Below are 15,250 nucleotides of genomic sequence, written 5' to 3'. Positions count from 1 at the left end.
CAGTAGTTGTGGCATGCAGGCTCAGTAGTTGTGGCTCATGGGCTTAGTTGCTCTGTGGCATGTGGGATCTTCCCAGACCAGGGCTCGAACCCGTGTCCCCTGCATTGGCAAGCGTATTCTTAACCACTGCACCACCAGGGAAGCCCAAGAATGAGTCTTGATCTGAGTATCTGTGAAGTAAAAAGATAACTTATCTGTCTTCCATACCTAACATCCAGCTGTGGGCTAGGCATCTGAATGCTGCAGTAGATGTATTGTTGGTTCCTTGATTAGGGTCCAGTTCTATTCAACGTTTCTCTGCAGCTCTCCCTGTTACCCACAAACTGGGTTTACCTCTTGGTGGATGTGGAAGCCAAATGACACAACCAAGTCAAAGAGCAGGAGAAGGGAGGATTTATTACTTTCAGTAAGCAAGGAGAACACCTGGGATCTTCCCCAAAGCAAAACTGGGGAAGTTTTAAGCTAAGGGTATATACATATTCATGAGGGGGCTTGAGCAGAGAATGCAGCCTAGAATTGGGGCAAAGGTTGACAGAGCTCAAGCTTGAGTTGATTGAAATCACGAGGGTCAGGAAAGGTCAATATCATCATTCCTTAGGTTCTGACCAGCCTGGCGTCTTAGCATGCAGTTACCATGCTCCATCTGGGTGGGGGGCCTTAGTTCCTACAGAACTCAAAGCTATGTATCAGATTGTTATGTATCTCCTTCTCTTTTCGTTCAACCTGATTCTAAAAAACTTTGAGGATTTTTATGATTTTTACTGGAGTTCCTTGCATGGTGAAAAAAACCATTACAAATCTTTTGGGCTCCTGTAAGTCCTTTTCTACCTTGGATGCCTTTTCAGACCACTGTGGGACCGTGCCCTTAAGAATCTTAGAAATCCTGTTGTTTATGGAGATAGGAAGGCACACCCTTAAGCTCTTTAGAAGGATTTTGTCTGTTTGGAATGGTTAATGAGGTACCTTCTTAAACCTCTCTGAGCTCTTAACAAAAGATGCAATGCTCATCCTTTGCTGGAAAGCCATTTTAATTTGTGAATAGTTTGCCCTCTGGAGAAGCTGGGAGTGAGAAGTAGTTTTATTTTCAAACCCAGAAAACACTGGCTTTTACATAACCTCTACGTTCTGCTTGAAAACCAAAAAAGTTCCTTTTTTTAGCTTCTCTCTCTTCTTTGCATTTCATTAGAGGCAGGTTGGTCAGATCATCATGTTTATGAGGTATGTTTCCTACCTTTTGGCATTACAGCAGACAACAGTGTCACCAAACTTTCTGAAACCGTGCACCTCAGATTGGGACCTGAACCCACACAGCCGGGACTTGAACCCGGCCAAAACCCACAGTCTTCCAACTGAGATCACACACCTGGTTTCAGGGCTTAATGAAGCTCAGGTTCTTGATGTCTCATCGAAGAAAGAATTCAGCGAGAGACAGAGTGATATGTAAGAAGTGGATTTATTTAGAGAGAAACACACTCCCCAGAGAGAGTGTGGGCCATCTCAGAAGGTGAGAAAGGCACCAGGGTATGGGGGTTGTCAGTTTTTATAGGGGTGGGTAATTTCATAGGCTAATGAGTGGGAGGAGCATTCCAGCTATTTCAGAAAGGGGCAGGGATTTCCAGGAATTGGGCCACCGCCCACTTTTTGATCCTTATGGTTGGTCTTGGAACTGTCATGGCGCCTGTGGGTGTGTCATTTAGCTGGCTGATGTGAGCGTATACTGAAGCTCAAGGTCTAGTGGAAGTTGATGTGTCCGCCATCTTGCACCCATTTGGTTCTAATCAGTTTATATCATGTCCTCGGGCTGTGTCATTCTTTCAAAGGTTGTGCCCTGCCTTCCTCCCTCCTGTTTCATCTCCCCCACCCACAAGGGTCCCCTTTTGCTCATGGTCCTCAGGCTTGACAAGGCTCATTTAGTCAGTTCTCTGTCAGAGCCTCTCATGAAGTTGTAGTTGTCTGGCTGCGGCCAGAGTCATCTTGAAGAATGGCCCAGGCTACACCCATCTAATCCCTCCTCTGGGAATTATCACTGGGGTATTGACAGAGGAAGCCAGTTAACTAAGGGCAGCCAAGCTGAGAGACATGGGGACTTTTAGAGTCAAAGTGGGGCTGAGCATAGTATATTACTAGACCATATGCAAGACGGTTAAGAAGAAAGTCATCTGTTGGGAGAGAAAACAGAGGCAGAAATGACAGAGAGCACTGGGCACTCTGATTCCCGGTGGCTTTCTAAGCCCGTACGTTCTGTCTGGGCTTTGTTTCCATAATACCTTGTGCATTCTCACCATAAACTTCCACTTTGACTTGATTTTGAAACAGGAGGGAAGGAGGCAGGGGACAACCTTTCAAAGAATGACATAGGCCGAGGACAATGTTTCCACGTGTTGCCAAAAGGGCCCCAGGCGGGTAGGGGTGGGCAAAATCGATCCCAGTTGCAAATCCCCACTTTAGATAAAAAGCAGACATTTTTGCATAAAACTGCAGACCCCAACGGTTGACCTCTGCATCTGACTTCCCAATCCATCTGACTCCTTTCCCCTGGGTTTTTGCCTCCAAAACTAAACGGCATCAGGAGGAAGTAGGTACCAATGCCAATTTTATAATGTTGACACTGAAGAACGGAAAAGCTGCAGAGCCCCCTCCTCCCTTCCTCTCTGAGGCCCAGCCCAGTCCTGCCTGTTTAATTACCTCCAGTGATTTCACCATTAACTAGGTCTGCTGACCCACCCTGGTGTGAGGAACAACAGTCTTGACCAGATTTGATAGTGCAGAGAAATGGGAACCTTTCACCTTTCATGTGGGCCCCAGCTTGGGTTGAGGGTCATGGAACACATTTGGCATTGGCATTGGCATTGTCTGAGGGTGAGGAAGGGATTCCGTTTCCACCGGTTGCTCTACAGTATCACAGTGGGTAATGGGCATAGCAGTCTGATTAGTGTAGAAACTCAATTTGCATGGCAAGAATATGATTTATGCATAGAACTATAAAAATAGCTTACTTTTCCAAAAAGGCCTTTGTTTATACTTTACATAAGTTTGAGGAAGAATCAGTTGTCCTTGCTAAATATTATGGTGATGATGATAATGATTTCGTCTGGAGTAGTGACTTTCTCCTGGCCCTCTGCTATCAGCCTGTGGGGCAGGATGCGCCTGGCTCTCTGATCCTCTGTCTTACTACTTTTTTGTTTTTGGCTGCATTGGGTCTTCATTGCTGCACGCGAGCGTTCTCTTGTTGTGGTGAGCAGGGGCTACTCTTTGTTGCCGTGTGTGAGATTCTCATTGCAGTGGCTTCTCTTGTCATGGAGCATGGGCTCTAGGTGGGCGGACTTAAGTAGTTGCACCACGTGGGCTCAGTAGTTGCAGCATGCAGGCCCGAGAGTGCGCAAGCTTCAGTAGTTGCGGCCCGTGGGCTCAGTAGTTGTGGCTCTCAGGCTGTAGCGCGCAGGCTCAGTAGCTGTGGTGCATGGGCTTAGTTGCCCTGCAGCATGTGGCATCTTCCCGGACCAAGGATCGAACCTGTGTCCCTTGCATTGGCAGGCAGATTCTTAACCACTGTGCCACCAGGGAAGTCCTTTCTTACTACTTTCTCTCTTGCTCATTTACCAGCCTTCTGCTGTTCCTTGACTACCAAGCTCCTACAAAGCCTTTTTTTGTTTTTAATTGAAATATAGAATATAGTTGATTTACAACGTTATATTAGTTTCAGGTATACAGCAAAGTGAGAGATTGGTTCAAGTTGGTGGAGTAGAAGGACATGTGCTCACTCCCTCTTGCGAGAGCACTGGAATCACAACTAACTGGTGAACAATCATTGATAGGAAGACACTGGAACTCACCAAAAAAAATACCCCACATCCAAAGACAAAGGAGAAGCCACAGTGAGACGGTAGGAGGGGCGCAATCACAATCAAATCAAATCCCATAACTGCTGGGTGGGTGACCCACAAACTGGAGAACACTTATACCACAGAAGTCCACCCACTGGACTGGAGGTTCTGAGCCCCACGTCGGGCTTCCCGACCTGGGGGTCCAGCAATGGGAAGAGGAATTCCTAGAGAATCAGACTTTGAAGGCTAGCAGGATTTGATTGCAGGACTTCGACAGGACTGGGGGAAATGGGGACTCCACTCTTGGAGGGCACACACAAAGTAGTGTGTGCATCGGGACCCTGGGTAAAGAGCGGTGACCCCATAGGAGACTGAACCAGACCTACCTGCTAGTGTTGGAGGGGCTCCTGCAGAGGTGGGGTGTGGCTATGGCTCATTGTGGGGACAAGGACACTGGCAGCAGAAGTTCTGGGTAGTACTCCTTGACGTGAGCCCTCCCAGAGTCCACCATTAGCCCCACCAAAGAGTGGGTAGGCTCCAGTGCTGGGTCACCTCAGGCCAAACAACCAACAGGGAGGGAACCCAGCCCCACCCATCAGCAGACAAGCAGATTAAAGTTTTACTGAGCTCTGCCCACCAGAGCAACACCCAGCTCTACCCACCACCAGTCCCTCCCATCAGGAAGCTTGCACAAGCCTCTTAGATAACCTCATCTACTAGAGAGCAGACAGCAGAAGCAAGAAGAGCTACAATTCTGCAGCCTGTGGAATGAAAACCACATTCACAGAAAGATAGGCAACATGAAAAGGCAGAGGGCTATGTACCAGATGAAGAAACAAGATAAAACCCCAGAAAAACAACTGAGTGAAGTGGAGATAGGCAACCTTCCAGAAAAAGAATTCAGAATAATGATAGTGAAGATGATCCAGGACCTCTGAAAAAGAATGGAGGCAAAGATCGAGAAGATGCAAGAAATGTTTAACAAAGACCTAGAAGAATTAAAGAACAAACAGAGATAAACAATACAATAACTGAAATGAAAAATACACTAAAAGGAATCAATAGCAGAATAACTGAGGCAGAAAAATGGCTAAGTGACCTGGAAGACAGAATGGTGGAATTCACTGCCACAGAACAGAATAAAGAAAAAAGAATGAAAAGAAATGAAAACAGCCTAAGAGACCTCTGGGACAACATTAAATGCCACAACATTTGCATTATAGTGGTCCCAAAAGGAGAAGAGAGAGAGAAACGACCAGAGAAAATATTTGCAGAGATTATAGTCGAAAACTTCCCTAACATGGTAAAGGAAAGAGCCACCCAAGTCCAGGAAGCGCAGAGTCCCAGGCAAGATAAACGCAAGAGAAACACGCCTAGACACATAATAATCAAATTGACAAAAATTAAAAACAAAGAAAAATTATTGAAAGCAGCAAGGGAAAAATGACAAATAACATACAAGGGAACTCCCATAAGGTTAACAGCTGATTTCTCAGCAGAAACTCTACAAGCCAGAAGAGAGTGGCATGATATATTTAAAGTGATGAAAGGGAAGAACCTACAACCAAGGTTACTTTACCTGGCAAGGATCTCATTCAGATTCGACGGAGAAATCAAAAGCTTGACAGGCAAGCAAAAGCTAAGAGAATTCAGCACCACCAAACCAGCTCTACAACAAATGCTAAAGGAACTTCTCTAAATGGGAAACACAAGAGAAGAAAAGGACCTACAAAAACAAACCCATAACAATTAAGAAAGTGGTAAAAGGAACATACATATCAATAATTACCTTAGGGCTTCCCTGGTGGCGCAGTGGTTGAGAGTCTGCCTGCCGATGCAGGGGGACACAGGTTCATGCCCTGGTCTGGGAAGATCCCACATGCCGCGGAGCAGCTGGGCCTGTGAGCCATGGCCGCTGGGCCTGCACGTCCAGAGCCTGTGCTCCGCAACGGGAGAGGGCACAACAGTGAGAGGCCCGCATAAAAAAAAAACACACACACACACACACACACACACACACACACACACACACACACGAAAATTGAAATCATATCAAGCATCTTTTCTGACCACAACGCTATGAGATTAGAAATCAATTACAGGGAAAAAAGCCGTAAAAAACACAAACAAATGGAGGCTAAACAATACATTATTAAATAACCAAGAGATCACTGGAGAAATCAAAGAGGAAATAAAAAAATACCTAGAGACAAATTATAATGAAAACCCGACGATCCAAAACCTATGGGATGCAGCAAAAGGAGTTCTAAGAGGGAAGTTTACAGCAATACAAGCCTACCTCAAGAAACAAGAAAAATCTCGAATAAATTACCTAACCTTACACCTAAAGGAACTAGAGAAAGAAGAACAAACAAAACCCAAAGTTAGTAGAAGGAAAGAAATCATAAAGATCAGAGCAGAAAGAAATGAAATAGAAACAAAGACAACAGTAGCAAAGATCAATAAAACTAAAAGCTGGTTCTTTGAGAAGATCAACAAAATTGATAAACCTCTAGCCAGACTCAAGAAAAAACGGGAGAGAACTCAAATCAATAAAATTTGGAATGAAAAAGGAGAAGTTACAACAGACACTGCAGAAATACAAAGCATCCTAAGAGACTACTACAAGCAACTCTATGCCAATAAAATGGACAACCTGGAAGAAATGGACAAATTCTTAGAAAGGTATAACCGTCCAAGACTGAACCAGGAAGAAATAGAAAATATGAACAGACCAATCACAATTAATGAAATTGAAAATGTGATTAAAAATCTTCCAGCAAACAAAAATCCAGGCCAGATGGCTTCACAGGTGAATTCTATCAAACATTTAGAGAAGAGCCAACACCCATCCTTCTCAAACTCTTCCAAAAAACTGCAGAGGAAGGAACACTCCCAAACTCATTCTATGAGGCCGCCATCACCCTGATACCAAAACCAGAGAAATATACTACAAAAAAAGAAAATTACAGACCAATATCACTGATGAATATAGATGCAAAAACCCTCAACCAAATACCAGCAAACAGAATCCAACAACACATTAAAAGGATCATACACCATGATCAAGTGGGATTTATCCCAGGGATGCAAGGATTCTTCAATATACGCAAATCAATCAATGTGATACACCATATTAACAAATTGAAGACTAAAAACCATATGATCATCTCAATAGTTGCAGAAAAAGCTTTTGACAAAATTCAACACCCATTTATGATAAAAACTCTCCAGAAAGTGGGCATAGAGGGAGCCTACCTCAACATAATAAAGGCCATATACAGCAAAGCATATATATATAATAAATATGAATATATATATGATTCTTTTCCCATATAGGTTATTACAAAATATTGAGTATAGGCTTCTGTGCTATACAGTAGGTCTTTGTTGTTTATCTATTTATTTTTAAATTTCTTTTTTTATTGAATACAGTGGAATTATAATGTATTAATTTCTGTTGTACAGCTAACTCAGTTATACACATATATACATTCTTTTTAAAAATATTTATTTATTTATTTGGCTGCGCCCAGTCTTAGTTGCGGAATGCAGGATCTTTAGTTGTGGCAACAGGCTCTTCGTTGAGGCATGTGGGATCTAGTTCCCTGACCAGGGATTGAACCCAAGCCCCCACCCCGCCCCCCGCATTGGGAGCGTGGAGTATTAGCCACTGGACCACCAGGGAAGTGCCTATACATTCTTTTCTATTATGGTTTATCTCAGGATATTGAATACAGTTCCCTGTGCTATACTGTAGGACCTTGTTGTTTTCCTTCAGGGCCTTTGCATTTGATGTTCCCTTTTCCTAGAACATGCTCTATTTTAGCTCGAGCCGTCATAAAATACCACAGTCTGGGTAGCTCAAACAGAAACTTATGTCTCACAAGTCTGGAGACTGGGAAGTCTAAGGTTAAGCTGCTGACAAGGTAGGTTTCATTCTGAGGCCTCTTCTCTGGGCTTGTAGGTGGCCTCCATCTCACTGTGTGCTCACATGGGCTTTCTTCCAAGCGTGTGTACAGAGGGGCAGGGAGAGCAAGCTCTCTGGTGTTTCTTCTTACAAGGACACTAATCCTATTGTATCAGAGCCCCATCCTTATGATCTCATTTCACCTTCGTTGCTTCCCTAGTGGCCTTATTTCCAAATACAGCCACACTAGGGGTTAGGGCTTCAATCTGGATTTTGGGGGGATGCAAACATTTGGTCCATAACACTCCTCCATTGGCTTTGTCCCTACCTTGATTTAGCTCTTGGCTATCTATGACATATCTTCCCCCCTTTTCCCTGTCACTTTCTGTCCTTCTCTTTGTTTTTCTTCCTAGAACTTAGCACTACCTAAATGATTTTACATTTAAAAGAATTGTGTTTCTTGTCTGTCCCTACTTCATAGATTTGTTCAGGATTAAGTGAGCTAGCTTTAATAAGGTATTCACTCAACAAATGTTTATTGAGTGTCTATAATGTGCAAGGTCTTGAACTAGGTTCTAGGGTTGCAGTGGTCAAGAAAAGCACACACACACTCCTGCCTTCAAGTTGCTTACAGTCTGGTAGGAACATTTATGGAATACTTACTATGTACCAGGTATGGTGCTAAGAGTTTTGCTTAGATGATTTTGTTTGATTGTCATAAAAATCCCATGACATAGGTCCTATTGTCGCGTTGATTTTATGGAAGGGACAACTAAGGTCCTAAATGGATGAGCTACTTTTTCAGGGTCAATTCAGCTGGTTGGAGTGGGGTCTTGCAATCTGACACCATAGCTGATGCTCTTGGCCACGTGTTAAACTGTACGTGGAAGGCTCAGTGCAGCACAGAGCATGTTCAAGGGGATGAACAAAGTCATGTTTGGCTGTAACCTCAGTGTTGAAAAGAATTCAATACTGATTATTCCCAGTAACCATCAGAATAACCCACAGGTGCACTTCACTGTAAACAAATTTGGATATAAAAACTTGCATAGGGCTTCCCTGGTGGCGCAGTGGTTGGGAGTCCGCCTGCCAATGCAGGGGACGTGGGTTCGTGCCCCGGTCCGGGAGGATCCCACATGCCGCGGAGCGGCTGGGCCCGTGAGCCATGGCCACTGGGACTGCGCGTCCGGATCCTGTGCTCTGCAACGGGAGAGGCCACAGCAGTGAGAGGCCCGCGTACCGCAAAAACAAAAAACAAAACAAAAAAACCTTGCACATACAAGATTGATATTCTGAGGCATTATCAAGAATGTTATAAAAAGCATTGCCATGGGATTCCTTTACTTTAGAGTGTGTTATTGAAAACACAATGGGGGCTTTGGAGGCAGGCAGACCTGGGTTCAAATCCTTGCTCTGTCACTTATTGCCCTTGGAAGCTTGGGTAGGTTCTGAGACTCAGTTTTCTTATCTGTAAAATGGGGATAATATGTACTTCATAGCGTTTTAAAATATTCCTGCAAATAGAGGATACTTAATAAATGGTAGCTAGTTTTTATTATAGTATCTTTTTCACAGTGCATTTAAATGCTAACTTGACTTTTTTTTAAAGGTTACTAACCTGTACAGAAGCATCTGTATTATATAAAGTGAGTGGTGTAAACTGATTGCTTGGAAACAGATCCTTCTCCATCAGTTTCCCTGAGCACCTCGAAATAATTCTATTAGTCCCCAATTCCTTTTCCCCTGAAAGGAGGGTCTTTGGGACTGGCAGTTCTCCAAGGTTCTGGGAGGTCAACAGAATCAGGTCCCTTGGCATACCATGTGTCTCCTTTCTCTTTGCCTCTGGTTTCAACAGGATGGAGTCTGGGTCAGTGTCAGTGGGTTGGGGAAGGAAGAAGTAAGAAGAGATAAAAAGGAAAAGTTTGAACTTGAACCCAAGTCAAGTCATACCCAGCTCTCATTGGAACCCGAGAAACCATCTTCCTCCTTTGGATAGGACAAAAAGACTTAGAATCTCACTGTCATTGGGCTTGTCAGACCACATGGGACTGCATAAACCATGCTTTTGGCTGTGAGTGTTTGGAAGGCATCTGTGGGTTTTGCCTGCCCAACATCTATTCTCATTTCTTGTAAAAATAACTTGACTTTTTTTCCTTTGAGAAACTAACCTTCTCCTGGTCTCAGTCCCTCTTCCAGGTCCAGGTAGGTGTGTAGGCAGGCCTGGCAATCAACATGTCTCATTCCTCTGACCACAATGGTTGGTTCAAGGATGACAATATGATCCAAATCTGGGCCAGCAGGTCTCAATTTTGATGCTTTTATTGGCCTTCTTTTCCCCCAGGGATGGTAAGCTCTGGGGATGTAAGCATGCTCCTGCCTCAACCCTCTAGAGAGAGCTTACTGCAGAGTGGAGCCAATGTGACAGGAGACCCCCATGCTCATAATGTCATTTGAGTTCCTCCCTGTCAGGCTTGGATCTTCAGGTACTTGAGCCAATAAATCCAGTGTCTCCATTTTTTTTTTTTTTCTTAAATCAGGTTGACTTGGGTTTTTGACACTTGGAATCAAGAGAGTCCTGAGTCATGGATCTGACTTTGTTGGGCTGGAGTGAGTGGAAGAGGCACCCAGGATGTGAGGGGGTCTGGAAGCCATGCCCTAGCGGGAGCTCTTAGGGAGACCAGCAGTGTTCGTCCCCATCTGGAGGGGCTGTCTCTGGGCTGCTTGTCTTATTTCGTCTGGTTAGGTGTGTTCTCAGGGCAGAACTAGACCAAAGAGAGGTGGTTATGGAGGAACAGATGGTGAGGACATGATTTCCAAATTGCTGGAGAAATATAGTTGGAAATTCCTAGTATAGAAGTGAGAGCCTTGTCACTAGAGCTGTCTGATTCCAGGAGGCTGGACTGACCCTGCCAGTAATGCTAAGCGGGTTTGGGGTGGGGGGTGGGGAACAGATTTGGACTGAATTTGAGTTCCATCTCTATTTTGGGAGTTTCTGATTGAATGCAGAATGTTTGGAAATATCGTTCAGCCTGGAATACATGTCAGTAGGAACTTGCAGTGTTTGTATTCTATCTTTATTTTTATAATAATCCTATGTTACTTTTGTAAGCAGAAGAAAACAATAAAAGAAAATTTTAAGGAGAAAAAAAGGTGTGCCCTTGTAAGGACCATGTCTTTTGCACCCCTCTGGCTCCAGTGCTAGCACCGGGGCGGCAGAAGCTGGCTAGCCTGGTGACGGAAAGCAAAGGCCCTGGAGCCTAACCCTGGGGCTGACACTTGTTGGATGAGTGACCTTGGGCTTCACCCCATGAGGCTATGTCCTGTCTGTAACATGGGGATCCTGTTACCTGCTGCCTAGGGTTGACCTGTGGACTGACCATAAGGTGTGGGAAGCACCTGTCTGACACGTGGATTGTGCTCAGTAAACAGTAGCTGTTATTATCAGAGAACCTCAGCGATCACCCTGCTGACACCATTTCAGAGAGGAGCTCAGGGTGAGATACAAGGAGGAGACACTATGACAGTTGCAGAGACTGGATTCTGCTCTGGCCACAGGACACAATGAATGCCTTGTCTCTTGCTGCTTCTGTGTTTTTTTTGGCGGGGGGAGTTCTCGTTTTTTCTTTCCTGGATAAGTTGCATGTGTCTTATGTCAGGGTCCTAGAAGCCAAGTCTGGGACAGGAATAGGGGCATTGTTCAAGTGATTTATTGGAGTCAGTGCTCTCAGGAAAAGGAGAGTGAGCAGGGCCAGCTGTGTAATTTGTGGGATCCAGAGCAAAATGAAAATGGGGGGGCCCTTCGTTCAAAACAAAAAGGGAAACGTGCTGTTGAAGATACTAACTTATAAAACCTTTTCCTGGGGGCTTCCCTGGTGGCACAGTGGTTGAGAATCTGCCTGCCAATGCAGAGGACACGGGTTCGAGCCCTGGTCTGGGAAGATCCCACATGCCGCAGAGCGACTGGGCCCGTGAGCCACAACTACTGAGCCTGCGCGACTGGAGCCTGTGCTCCGCAACAGGAGAGGCCACGACAGTGAGAGGCCCGTGCAGCGCGATGAAGAGTGGCCCCCGCTCGCCCCAACTAGAGAAAGCTCTCGCACAGAAACGAAGACCCAACGCAGCCAAATAAATAAATAAAATAAATTTAAAAAAAAAAAAAAAAAAAAACCTTTTCCTGGGACTTCCCTGGTGGCACAGTGGTTGAGAATCTGTCTGCCAATGCAGGGGACACTGGTTCAATCCCTGGTCCGGGAAGATCCTACACGCCGCGGAGCAACTAAGCCCGTGTGCCACAACTACTGAAGCCCATGTGCCTAGGGCCTGTGCTCCGCAACAAGAGAAGCCACCGCAGTGAGAAGCCCGCGCACTGCGATGAAGAGTAGCCCCCGCTCACCACAACTACAGAAAGCCCGTGTGCAGCAACGAAGACCCAACGTAACCAAAAAATAAATATAATAAATAAAATTGATTCTTTAACAAACAGACAAACAAAAACCTTTTGCTTTCTTCCATAATCTCTCTCTTAACCTGCCATGTTTGGGTTTTTTGGTTGTTTTTTTTTTCCGGTACGCGGGCCTCTCACTGTTGTGGCCTCTCCCGTTGCGGAGCACAGGCTCCGGACGCACAGGCTCAGCGGCCATGGCTCACGGGCCCAGCCGCTCCACGGCATGTGGGATATTCCTGGACCGGGGCACGAACCCGTGTCCCCTGCATTGACAGGCGGACTCTCAACCACTGCACCACCAGGGAAGCCCCATTTTTTTTTTTTTTTTTGATCTGGTATTTAATGTAGTTCTAAGTAAAGGAAAATGTAAAAGTTAAATTTAATAAATTTTACCATTCCTCTTTATCTTGTGCAATGCCAATTTAAATGCAAATATCAGAGTGTTTAACTTGGATGTGGAATCACCAAAATGACACAGTTTGTTTCTTTATGGCTCATCCCCAGAAGGTGCCTCCAGTCAGTCAGAAGAGACGAACACAAGCCAGACTCAGGAAGGCTGGAAGGAGGATGCATGAGGTATAAGGATGCGCTGAGCACCTGATGTGCCGTGTCCTGGCTGGGGAAGTTGTGCCGAGACTCTTCCCTTCTCACAGGCCACCTGCTCCAACCCTCAGTGGAAGGAAATCCTAAGGGCTCAGCAACCTCCGTGCTGGGATGTCTAGGTACCTGCATCGGGAATAGGTGAGAGGCTTGTTCTTGCCCAGTGCCAGCTGAGTGTGCCAAGGGCAGGGACGGCTGCCACCAAGCCCTGCCCCGGGAAGCCTGTGTGCCTGTCCCCACCTTCCCTGTGCCTGCTCTCAGGCCGCTGCCAGGAGTGGAGGGCCGCAGCAGTCACTGGAGGGGGCAGGGAGGGAGAGGCTGCGCAGAATGTGGGGTGTCAGGGGGTAAAGGAGAGGAGGAGGCAGTGGGAGATGGCACTGCCTCTGAGCCAAGCCTCCAAGTCCCTGTGTATCTCTCTTGTCTTAACTTACATAGGACTTCCTTTACAAAGCAGATTCAAAGAAACATTAAGAATTTCAAGATGGCAAGTGCAATTAAGAATTTCAAGATGGTGGGAATTCCCTGGTGGTCCAGTGGTTAGGACTCCGCGCTTTCACTGCCGAGGGCATGGGTTCTATCTCTTGTTGGGGAACTAAGAGACCGCAAGCTGCGCGGTGTGGCCAAAAAAAAGAAAAAGAAAAAAAAAGAGAATTTCAAGACGGAAAGCACAGAGCATTAAACCCCAAGCACAGGCCCCTTCTGAGCACTGGACCCAGTGTGACTGCCTCGGTCCCATGCTCATGAATATCTCTGACCTCATTCTTTTGCTCATCCATTCTTGATGTCTTTTAATTGGGTATATTAAGCAAAACCTAGCTGGCTGTCCTAATTTGTCCCCATGATTTCTATGTTTGATGAGCCCTCTGCCTGGGCCCCTGCAGGTCAAGCCCCCTGGCTGCTCTTCTGACCTTGTTGCCCTTTATGGTAATGGCACCATCTTGTTTCTTAGGGTTGAGTGCTTCCATCAGTCTTTGCTACTCTGGAATTTTATTCTCCAAGTTCTTCTGTGGAGCCCAGTTCTGTAACAGCCACTCTTGAGCTTCTCGTGATACCATTGCTCCCTCACCAACACTTTTCTTATCTTCGTGCTAAATGGAGAGTTCTCCAGGCCTTCCCAAGGAACGTGGGCAGCTTGTGGGTTTTCCTGTCATATACAGTAGGCACGTTCTAGTATGCCCACTCCTCTGAGCGCTTCTGTGCTTCCCTCCAGTTTGCAGTGGCAGTTCTGGCATCTCTACATTGTTCAGTTTGGATCATTGCTTTTTCGAATCTTTCGAGTACTGTTCCATCAGCATTTTGGAACCATCCTCTGGGGCCCTTGTCAGGGTGTTAAATCCTATATCACTGGAGAGGATCCCTCCACATCAACAAACTCTACTTACCCAGTTTATATCTCACCCCCCACACCTTCATCCATCACCCTCGGAATCTTCCACAGGCCAGTTTGGGCTTATGTATGTGGGCCAGGTCTGATATATAATCCCTTTCTTTCCTCAGCAGGCATTTCCTGAGTTGGTCCATGCTAAGGTTGTTCCCTGGTTATCAGTCTGGTGGCCAGGAAAGGAGGTGGGGCAAATCCCTAGGAGGGCACACGTTGCTTTGTAAAGCACCTGCTTCATTTTCCAGCAAGGTGGGGTGGCAGTGGGGCTCTGTCTTCCAGCAAGGGAACAGGACTCGTCTGCAGGCCCAGAGGGTTCAGGAGTATCTGGGTTTATCCCTTCAGATAGCCCCTCCCAAGAATCAGGATCCTCTTTCTCCCTTCTGGGGCTTTGTCTTTGGTGTAAAGGGATGCACCTAGCCGAGAACTGGCCTTCTTTGAAGTTCTGCCACTCTTACATTTCATTCCTGCACCTGCTCTGTGTGCCCTCCAGCTGCAGGAGATGCGAGTCTCTTTAAATGCTGCCACGCAGGCCCTCTGAAACTGTTGATCAGTGAGTCTGTCTTTTTCTCTCTTTAACAAATCAACAGTGCTGAGCAAGAGCCACCTGATTCAGAGGTCTGTTTGGTGACCACTTCCACCAGACCTCAGATGCTAGAGACACTGTATCATCGCAGCCCCTCCAACTTTATTTCATCCTGTTCACCGAAGATGAAAATCAGCAATCGCATGAAAGCGGCCTGCAGTTTGTTTCCTAGGACCACTTCTGGTACCAACTGTTTTGGATTGGTTTCACTAGAAGCAGAAGCTGAGATGGTGTTCATTGTTCAAGCAATGTTTTCTTCTTTTAATAAATTTATTTATTTGTTTGTTTGTTTGTTTGTTTTTGGCTGCCTTGGGTCTTCGTTGCTGCGCACAGGCTTTCTCTAGTTGCGACGAGCAGGGGCTACTGTTTGTTGCGGTCCATGGGCTTCTCATTGTGGTGGCTTCCCTTGTTGTGGAGCACAGGCTCTAGGCACGTGGGCTTCAGAAGTTGTGGCATGCAGGCTCAGTAGTTGTGGCGCACGGGCTTAGCTGCTCCGTGGCATGTGGGA

The sequence above is a fragment of the Mesoplodon bidens genome (genome assembly GCF_964165515.1).
Source record: "Mesoplodon bidens genome assembly, chromosome: 4".
In the NCBI taxonomy this organism is placed as follows: Eukaryota; Metazoa; Chordata; class Mammalia; order Artiodactyla; family Ziphiidae; genus Mesoplodon; species Mesoplodon bidens.
Note: the sequence above shows the minus strand (reverse complement) of the source record.